Consider the following 8820-nt stretch of genomic DNA (forward strand, 5'->3'; position numbering starts at 1 on the left):
TTTTCTAGTTTTGCAGATTTGGTGCAACCAAGACTTCTAAATGTTAGACATAGTTTACAGTTAGATTCTTTCAGTTGGCTAGCAGCATGGTGTGATCCGTTATTTTTGTGATATTTTATTTACCTGGACATCCCCTGATTCTGGGACCTTTGATGCATATGATAAAGCAAAAATAAGTCTCTTCTTAGTTTTCCATCCACCCTTCACTGAAACTTAATGCAAGAAAGTACCTGGCATTGCTGGGAGCAGGAACATGACATTTACAAGAAGATAAGGGAATTATTCTTGTGTGGTTCAAAGTAGTTTAGATATATTTCCTAAATAAACAAGGCAAAGTTACAGTCTCTTTAAAGCCACCCCCAACCCATCTATATTCACCTTCTTTACACTTCCTTGCTGCTCCATTCCTCCAAACATGAAACCCTGTACTCCCCATACTCACCCTAAACTGGAAGAACTGGGTATTTTGCAGCAGTTTGGGCTTTAAAGAGACTCTCACTTGGGTTGGCCATACACTATACAGTTTTCTGTCTAATTTCCTTTAGATTTACCTTCAATTATGTAGTGCAAGAGCCTGCCTAATTGAATACAATTGAAAGTGTTGTTAGGTTTGACCTCCTATTATATGGTTTTTGTTAAATCTAAACCAAAAATCTCAAGATAATTGTATAATGTATGGCCAGCCTTTGTCCTGGATGGACAAGGCAACAGAGTCTATCTAAAAATATTACCGCTCTAAACCAACACATTGACTGGTGTCATGCAGAATTTGGTTCGGATTCTGGTCTACCATGGGTATGAGGTAAATTCTGCCTGTTTTCAGTCCCACGGAAATAAAGCTGCATTTCATCTGGCTGAATGCTTTGAAGCCATAATGAACTGCAAGGGCCTTTGAACCAATCAGCTGGTATAGAATAAAGACTGGTTTCAGGGGTTCTTTTTTTTTCCTGCAAGGCTTTGCTTTAAATAAAGTAGGCTTTTGTTTCAGGAATGCTTTAAGTTTTTTTTTTTGGGGGGGTTCAATTTCTTAATTCTGAATTTATTTTTAGGGTCTTTTTTGGGGTGCCCAGAATGCAGTATCAACTATCTCCAGAGTAAAAAATTCACCGGTTATGCCTATTCTCTGTGAATAAAACTGTCCTGCTGCTGGCCAATTTTACACTTCTAAAGTATCTTAATTTCTGTAGTAAAGCCCCAGCCTGTGTCTTTCTCTCTATTAAATTGAGCCTAGGCTTGCCTTGATCACAATGAAATAATCATTCCCCACTAAACTACTAGTTAGAATTCTTACCCTAGCACTTGCAGTTTACCACTTTCAATTCCTTTCAATACATTTTTATTGAAAACATTTTTGTTTTTAGAAGATACAGTTACAATTGCAGTCATGTATACAGGTAGAAGTATGGAATCAATAACAGGCAAGTCAAATGTGGTTATGCGTTAAACAGTAAAACTGTACCAAGTGTCGAGATAGTTGGTATGTCAGAAGGTGCACAGATTATGCCATACTAATGATACAATGTGGATAACAGGAGAAAAACCATACGCCTACAACATGAAACCAGGTCTTGGTGAGGGAGGTGTCTGTGTATAAAATTTACTGAGCAAAGGATCAAACAGACAAGTATATAAGAACAAACCGTAAACTGTCCCTACCACTTTCACGTCTTCCAGCTCCTGCCCTCTCAGTGCTGCTTCTCTGAACTTCAAGTCTTCACAGGAAAAAGTAGACAGTAGACAGTACAGTCTACAGCTTAGACTGGAGACTGTACTGTTAGATTGGAGAAGAGAGGGGAGCAGTGTGTGTGAGTGTGTGTTTTGGGGGGGGCAGAAGTGTGCCTTGTCATCCTAGACCAGGGGTCTCCAAACTTTCTAAACAAAGGGCCAGTTAAAGGTCTTTCAGGCTTTAGGGGGGCCGGACTGCGAGAAGTCAGAGAAGAAAAAGTCCTGGCTTCACTGGGAGTAAACAACGCCCGATCTTTGGAATCAGGGGAGGAGTCGTACCCCATCTTTGGTGTTAGTGGAAGGAATAGTTCTCCATCATTGGTGTCTGTGGGAGGAATAGTACCCCTTCACTGGTGTCAATGGAAAGAATTGTGGCCCTTTGTTGGTGTCAGTGGGAGGAATTGTTCCCCATAACTGGTGTCAGTGGGTGGAATAGTGGCTTGTCATTGGTGTCAGTGGGAGGAACAGTGCCCCACCACTGGTGGTAATTTGAGGAATAGCACCCCATGGTTGGTGTCATTGGAAGGAATTGTATCCCAGCACTGATGTCAGTGAGAGGAATTGTGCTCTGCTATAGGTGTCAGTGGAATGATTAGTGTCCAACTGCTGGTGTCAGTGGAAGGAAGTGTGCCATATCGTTTGTGTTTTTGGAAGGAATTGTGCCCCATTGTAGGTGTCAGCAAGAGAAATATTGCCACATCGTTGATGTCATTGGGAGGAATAGTGCTCCATTGTTAGTGATATTAGGTGGAATTGTATACTATCATTCGTGTAAATGGGAGGATTTTTGCTCCATTGTTGGTGTCATTGGCAGGAATGATGTCCCAATGCTGGAGTCAGTGGATGGAATAGTCCCCCAAGGGCCGGATAAAAACAAGCAAAGGGCCACATCCAGCCCCTGGGCCACAGTTTGGAGACATATACTATAGACTATAGGACTGTATGTTTCTATTAATGTACACTGTATAGCGTGACACAACTGCATGTAAGGATGGCTCCATAGGATGCTGCAAGAGAAAGGAGCCACCCTGAATAGACAAGGATTAAAAGAAGTTGCATACTTAGTAAGTGATTAAATCAGCTGCTGAAAGTGCTTAAAAAACTGGGGGTTTAATGCCACAGTAATGTGAGTCATCAGACTTAAACCACACATGGCACTATTGCAATGACAAAAGCAGGCATAACTGTCTGTCATAGATATTAGTAAAATAGTTTACGGCTGTACTGTTTGCATTGTTTGTTTAATGACTGTAAAGGAAGTATCAGTAATGCACCAAATGTGCCTCACCTTATGAAACTTGATTGGAATACATTAATCACCATATCCATGTATCATAGTTTTATTTGACTCATAAATCCTGCTGAAAAGTTTTTTTAATTTTCCTTACAAATTGAGTCAGTCATAGCCATAAATTCAAAATCAACCCAAATCTAAGAAAAAAACTGCACATTTTCTGACTAATGAATGAACGGATTTGTTTTGTAACATGTGGGATGTATCCCATGGGTGGTACACATTCCCTTGGTGGGCTAGGCACTAAAGACCTTTATCTAAAAATGGGAACAGATAAACCCACAGCAGAAAACAGTTGTAAGAGATGGTTTAAATCACCACTCCATCCAGTAGCTGGGGTGAAAATATTCTCTATATATTTACAACTCTGATTTTACATTCTCCTTTAGATTTGCTAAAAAAGGTCTGCTTTAAATTTAAATTAAATGGATTTTTTTAGCCCAGCTTTTCTGAAACGGTTTACCATAAAGGAACCCTTGAAATCATTTTCAGGTGTCAGGGAACTCCCTGCTAAAAAGTTCTATATCTACAACTCACAGACAATGAACATGATCAGTAGACAAAATTAGAACAACCAAGCTTTATCTAAAAATGAAAATAAGATAAAAATGATGACCGGGCAAGAAAAGCAAACAGTGAAAACTGCAATTTTCCCCTGACATTGGTGATCATAGAGAATTGCCCTCTACAATGATGGTCTGTGGAGAAGGGCCTCCTCACATTGGTTATTGGCCAGTGGAGTAAGTGACTCCTCACATTGACGGAAAGGTAAAGAATGTAATTTACATTATTAACCAGTGAAGAAGAGCATCTATTGAAATGGTGGTAAGTGGAAAGGTGCCCCCTATTTTAAAGGTCAGTGGAGAAGGGTTAGTAGGACAAGGGCCCTCACATTGGTGGATAATTGGAGGAAAAATGTCCTTTACACTGGAGATTAGTCAAGCCCTAGCAAAATCTGAAGGAACCCTGGTTGAAAAAGGTTGGTTTGGGCCTTCTTACTAGAATATGTGTTGGTAAATCTGATTGAGATTGTAGAACAAAATTGTAATATGTTTGGCCAACTTGGACTTTGTACCAACCGTGTCTCTTTTGGGGTATAGTTAATATTTTAGAGTGATGAATGACTTGATTAGATGTTGGTAACTATAGAAAAAGAAAGGACTGTGTAGAGATTCAAATAGCAGTATAGATAAAACAGAAGTATAGCTGAGACAAAGATGGTAGTTAAGATGGCACATATGGCTCACAATGGTGCTATTCCCTATATTGCCTGTGATTACCTTACATTGCTAAATGCTTCCAGATATTTTTGGTGTAAGTGTACATTAGCAATGCAGTCAGTGACCTATTACAACCCTGTTAGATGCAATTATGCATGTGTTTATTTGCAGTGAGGAAGCTAGGTTTGGGGATGAGGTCTTAATGACCAACTTCCATTAATTGTTTTGATACATCATAGTCAACCTGTACTCCATTCCTAACCTTTAAAGTCCAACTTCACCCAAAATCAAATCCCTCCATCCAGGTCCTTTGCTGACACCATTTCCTGCTGATGGGATCATGAATCCGGTGCAACCTGTAAGCCTCACTAGCCAGTCCTCTTCACTCCCATGTGTCCAACATAATCTCTCTTCATGATCATAACAGGACGCACCCATTGGCAGGCCAATGGAAATTGTCAACATCGTACAAGAAGTGATGTGGACACCAGGAAGAAGGACACCTCCAGGAACAAAAAGTAAGAAAAATAATCCAGTGCTGGATGATCACATGGCCATGGGTTCAGGTAAATGCAAACAAGATTTAGAGAGGTCGTTTTTGTTAACGCTGCGATCAGCTACAGGGAAGTGGAAGGGAGGGCTGGGAGGGGGGTTATGTTTATCCTGAAGTTGGGCTTTAAAGCCAACAGTCTTGCCTAACAGCATTCTCAAGATGCCTAGTATTATATTTATCATTCACAAGGGCCTTTTCTGTGCCCCTCTGATTTAGATTTTATATGTTTTTTTCAGGGACCTGACTTTCCCTGACTTTAGTTTCATCAACTGTCATCTCATTGTCAAATGAGAGAGACTTTACTGGCAACCGAGGCAGTCTCATTATATATGTTACAGTACCCCCGTAAGAGCCAGTAGTTTAATAGGTTCCTGAGCTCTTTTCCCAACTTTGCCCCACAACTAGGCACACAGTCACTCTATGGCTCAATAAGAAGTCCAGGGTAATTCTTTTGGTGTTTTTATTTTTAGGGATAACTTGGATAGGGACAGAGATGAGTGGGATACTCCAAAAAGAACTATGTACAAGAGGAGGACACTGAACTTTCTTCTGTAGAACTGTAAGCAAAGTCCGTGTAGGGGAAGGTAGTGAACATGGCTTTGTAGAAGCAAATAAAAGGCACACAACTTCCTTCTTTAACCCCTTCGCACTGGCGCCTCCTTTAAGGGTTTCAAAAGCCAGGAGGCGGGGCAGGGTTTAGGGCCATGTGACTGCCGTGACACGCTGTCACGGCGGTCACATGATTGGTAAAGGTCCCGATCGAAAGAGGACCTTTCCGTGAGTACCGGATATGTGCAGGGCACGCACTCTCAGCACATATGTTCTTTTTTAATAGAACGCAAATGTGCGGTAGCTCGGTGTCTATGCCCAGACGCCAGGAGGCCGCACATTTGCGGTCGGCAGGCGTGAAGAGGTTAAGCAACTTGAGCAGAGTCCCTTCACACAGAACCAGATGGACACAGCTCTTCAAGACTCCAGCCAGTACCCCTTTGCACACACAGTTGACTCTTTAGTACCAGAAAGGTGGCAGCAGCCAACTGTTTCTAGGATCTCGCACACCAGTCTGTACTCATAAATGTCCTCAGATGATGGTTGCCTCCAGTCAAAATCCTTCAGACATCTTTACCAGTGACCTTAGAGTAGATGCTCAGACAACAGCCCTTCAGTCAGCTTCCAGCCACTTTCAGCATCCAGGCCTATCAGCTTGCCCAGTTGAGGCATCACGAACAGGAAGCACATGGGAGGACTGGTCAGAGGGCAGCGGGCCCTCCAGGCTCCCCTGCAGGACAAGACAAGACTTCCCCAGGTCTCAAACTATTATATCCAATTCCAGCAGCCATCTGTGCAGGGCTCACAAATATTAGCTGGGACAGTATAATTCATGCTGCCCATTTACATTACTCCACTCATATGTTCCAGAACTGAGGGGGTTCTGGGGATACAGGGTGAGAGCAATTAAATCTGCAGCCCTTGAGACACTGAACAGACCTAACCAATATCATGCAGCTGCACTGACTACATTGCATTAGAGCTAAATTTGCCTAACTCAGAAATTGTAGCCACACTGATTACACCGAGACAACTAAATTTGCCTAACAACAAAAAATGCGGCTCCACTGGATACAATGAGCCAGAACTATATCTATCTACTCCTAGCACCTACAGTATCTAGGAGTGTGCTACATACAATTGAATGTTGGTGGAATTTAGCCACGGAACGTAAGTCCCTGAGACTAATTTTAAAATGTTTTAGCAGGCATTCTGTGACATTTGCTACTAGGTATGATACACAGAACACAAGAAAACTTAAAGGAAACTCAAGCACAGATTGCAACTTCCCCTAATTTCCTCATACAACTTCCACATGCATAGAAATAGTCTACATAATCGCAGCACATTCACAATTATTGAAAAGATACAGTTTGCAATAAGTTAATATGGTTGCCCAAATCTATCTGTGTTTTTTTTACACATGTTTACACTAGTCTATCCACTTCTAACAAAACAGATGCACAAAATAACAGTTCTTACATGCTGAGACTGCTGTCCCAGGGTGTCTCTCTGAAGAGCAAAATTGCTTTGGCTTCCTAAAGGTTTTTTAAGACTCTGAAAGGCTGAGAGAGACTGAAGAGCAGCCATTCTCAACCAGAATTCCATGGAACCCTAGGGTTTCTACAGAGGATACTAGGGATTCCCTGAGCTGTGGCTGATTGGCCTCCTATTTGGTGGTGCCTGCAAAATTCTGGGACCAACACCACTTGGCAGACCAACAGCATGACACCAAGTACCTTTTTGGCTGTCTGTAAGGGTGGCCACCTGACCACCACTGTAAGGCTTTTATTTCTCCTACTGACTACCAACGTAATGGGCACTTTTTCCCATTGACCAACGATAAATTGGTTTTAGTAAGGGTTCCCCAAGACCTATAAATGAGTGTAGGGGTTCCTCTGTGGTAAAAAGGTTGTGAAAGTCTGCTCTGGAGAGGCTCTAATGGTAGCTAACTCCTCTATCAAGAACATTCAGCCATGGCACCTTTCCTTGCCACACTTGCTTTCCTAGTATTCCAGTAACCCCTGGGATAACTTTTCAGAGAGAGAGAGACATAAGCATTATCAATCTATCTATAAAATATAAATTGGAAGGATTTTATATGTACATACAGTGGCTAGACATTCTTCCACTGAACTAATTGATTCTATCTGTCTATCTATCTATCTATCTATCTATCTATCTATCTATCTATCTATCGCTCTATAAAACATGACATAATTGAAATTACCGTATATGAACACACAGTGGCTAGGCAAGCATCATTCACACTGATTTTAAAGGTCACAGTATGCTTTCAGGGAAGTAGAAGCAGGGTTCTCTGCATGCGACTGATAAAGCGGTCTCAGATCTTTCTATGAACTAGCTTCCACATTCTAAGAAATGATCTACAGTCTTATACCACAGAGCGCTTGCAGAATGTTAACACATTGCGAGACGGGAAGGGAGCTGTGACAACTTCTGTTACATGTGTGGCTGCACGTATTTTAAGCCTTACACATGCCATGCTTTGTAGGAAAAGTTTTTATATCTGTATTAACTCATTTTCCAAACAGCTCTTTCATGTTAAAGTGTAGGTACATAGGTAATGCTCCTTTTCCGACTGAGGTAAACCTGTAGTGATGAATAATATATCTAAACCAACACTTCCACATAAAGTAGCAGTACATAACTCTGTGGTGTCATACTGACCTTGCAAAATACTTCAAACCCCAGCTTGTGTTACTTCTGTTTGGCCTTATAAGTCAGTTGTACATTAGCTGAACATTGGTCTAGGCTTCATTGACAGATGTGTGTTAAAGGGTTTATATCTTGTGAAATATGAAGCAGGTAATCAATCACTTCATATTGAAACATAATTTGGTGAACAGTATGCGGCACTACAACAAGTTATAACAAAAATGTTAAAGTTGTTCTAAAACCAGAATGTTTTTTACCTTAATGCATTCTATGCATTAAGGTAAAAAACCTTCTGCATGCAGCTCCCCCTCCCCCAGTCCCCTTTTACTCACCTGAGCCCAATCTCAGTGCAGTGGCTCTCTCGGCTCTCTCCTTCCTCATTGACTCAGAGACAGCAGCAGAAGGCACAGTCAACCACAGTCAGTAAGGAGGGATCAGGGGGTGGGACACATAGCCAGCTTGGGAGTAAGCCAGCATGAGTGTCCTTAGCGGCTTAGTATGGGAGCACTCGGGGGGGGTGGAAGCGCCAGTGGGGGACCTGAGAAGAGGGGGATAAGGGCTGCTCTGTGCAAAGCTATTACACAGAGCAGGTAGGTATAACATATTTGTTATTTTTAAAAAATAAAATGTAATCATTTACAATCACTTTAAAGCCCAAACCTAGGAAGAATAAAAGTGCTGGTCCTCCCTTGCAGTGGGGGTGTGCCCCCATTGCAGGGGTCAACCGCTCATTTCTGTCTAGGGCACAGAAACATTTTTTTATTACTTTATCCCCTGCTCCCCTGGCAGACAGTATTCCC

General features: G+C 41.8%; 1 long non-coding RNA gene across 1 annotated transcript in view; it reads right to left on the minus strand.

Annotated features, from left to right (window-relative positions):
- The window catches only part of LOC149455889 (uncharacterized), a 28801-nt gene extending 20390 nt beyond the window's left edge, over positions 1 to 8411 (minus strand). Inside the window, exon 1 of the long non-coding RNA XR_016314003.1 lies at positions 8353 to 8411. This is a non-coding gene — a long non-coding RNA (uncharacterized LOC149455889). The remainder of the gene's footprint in view (positions 1 to 8352) is intronic.
- Between the last annotated feature and the right edge of the window lie 409 nt (positions 8412 to 8820).

This window comes from Staurois parvus, unplaced genomic scaffold (assembly GCF_062004578.1).
Source record: "Staurois parvus isolate SC_StPar_1 unplaced genomic scaffold, SC_StPar_1.0 ptg000385l, whole genome shotgun sequence".
NCBI lineage: Eukaryota > Metazoa > Chordata > Amphibia > Anura > Ranidae > Staurois > Staurois parvus.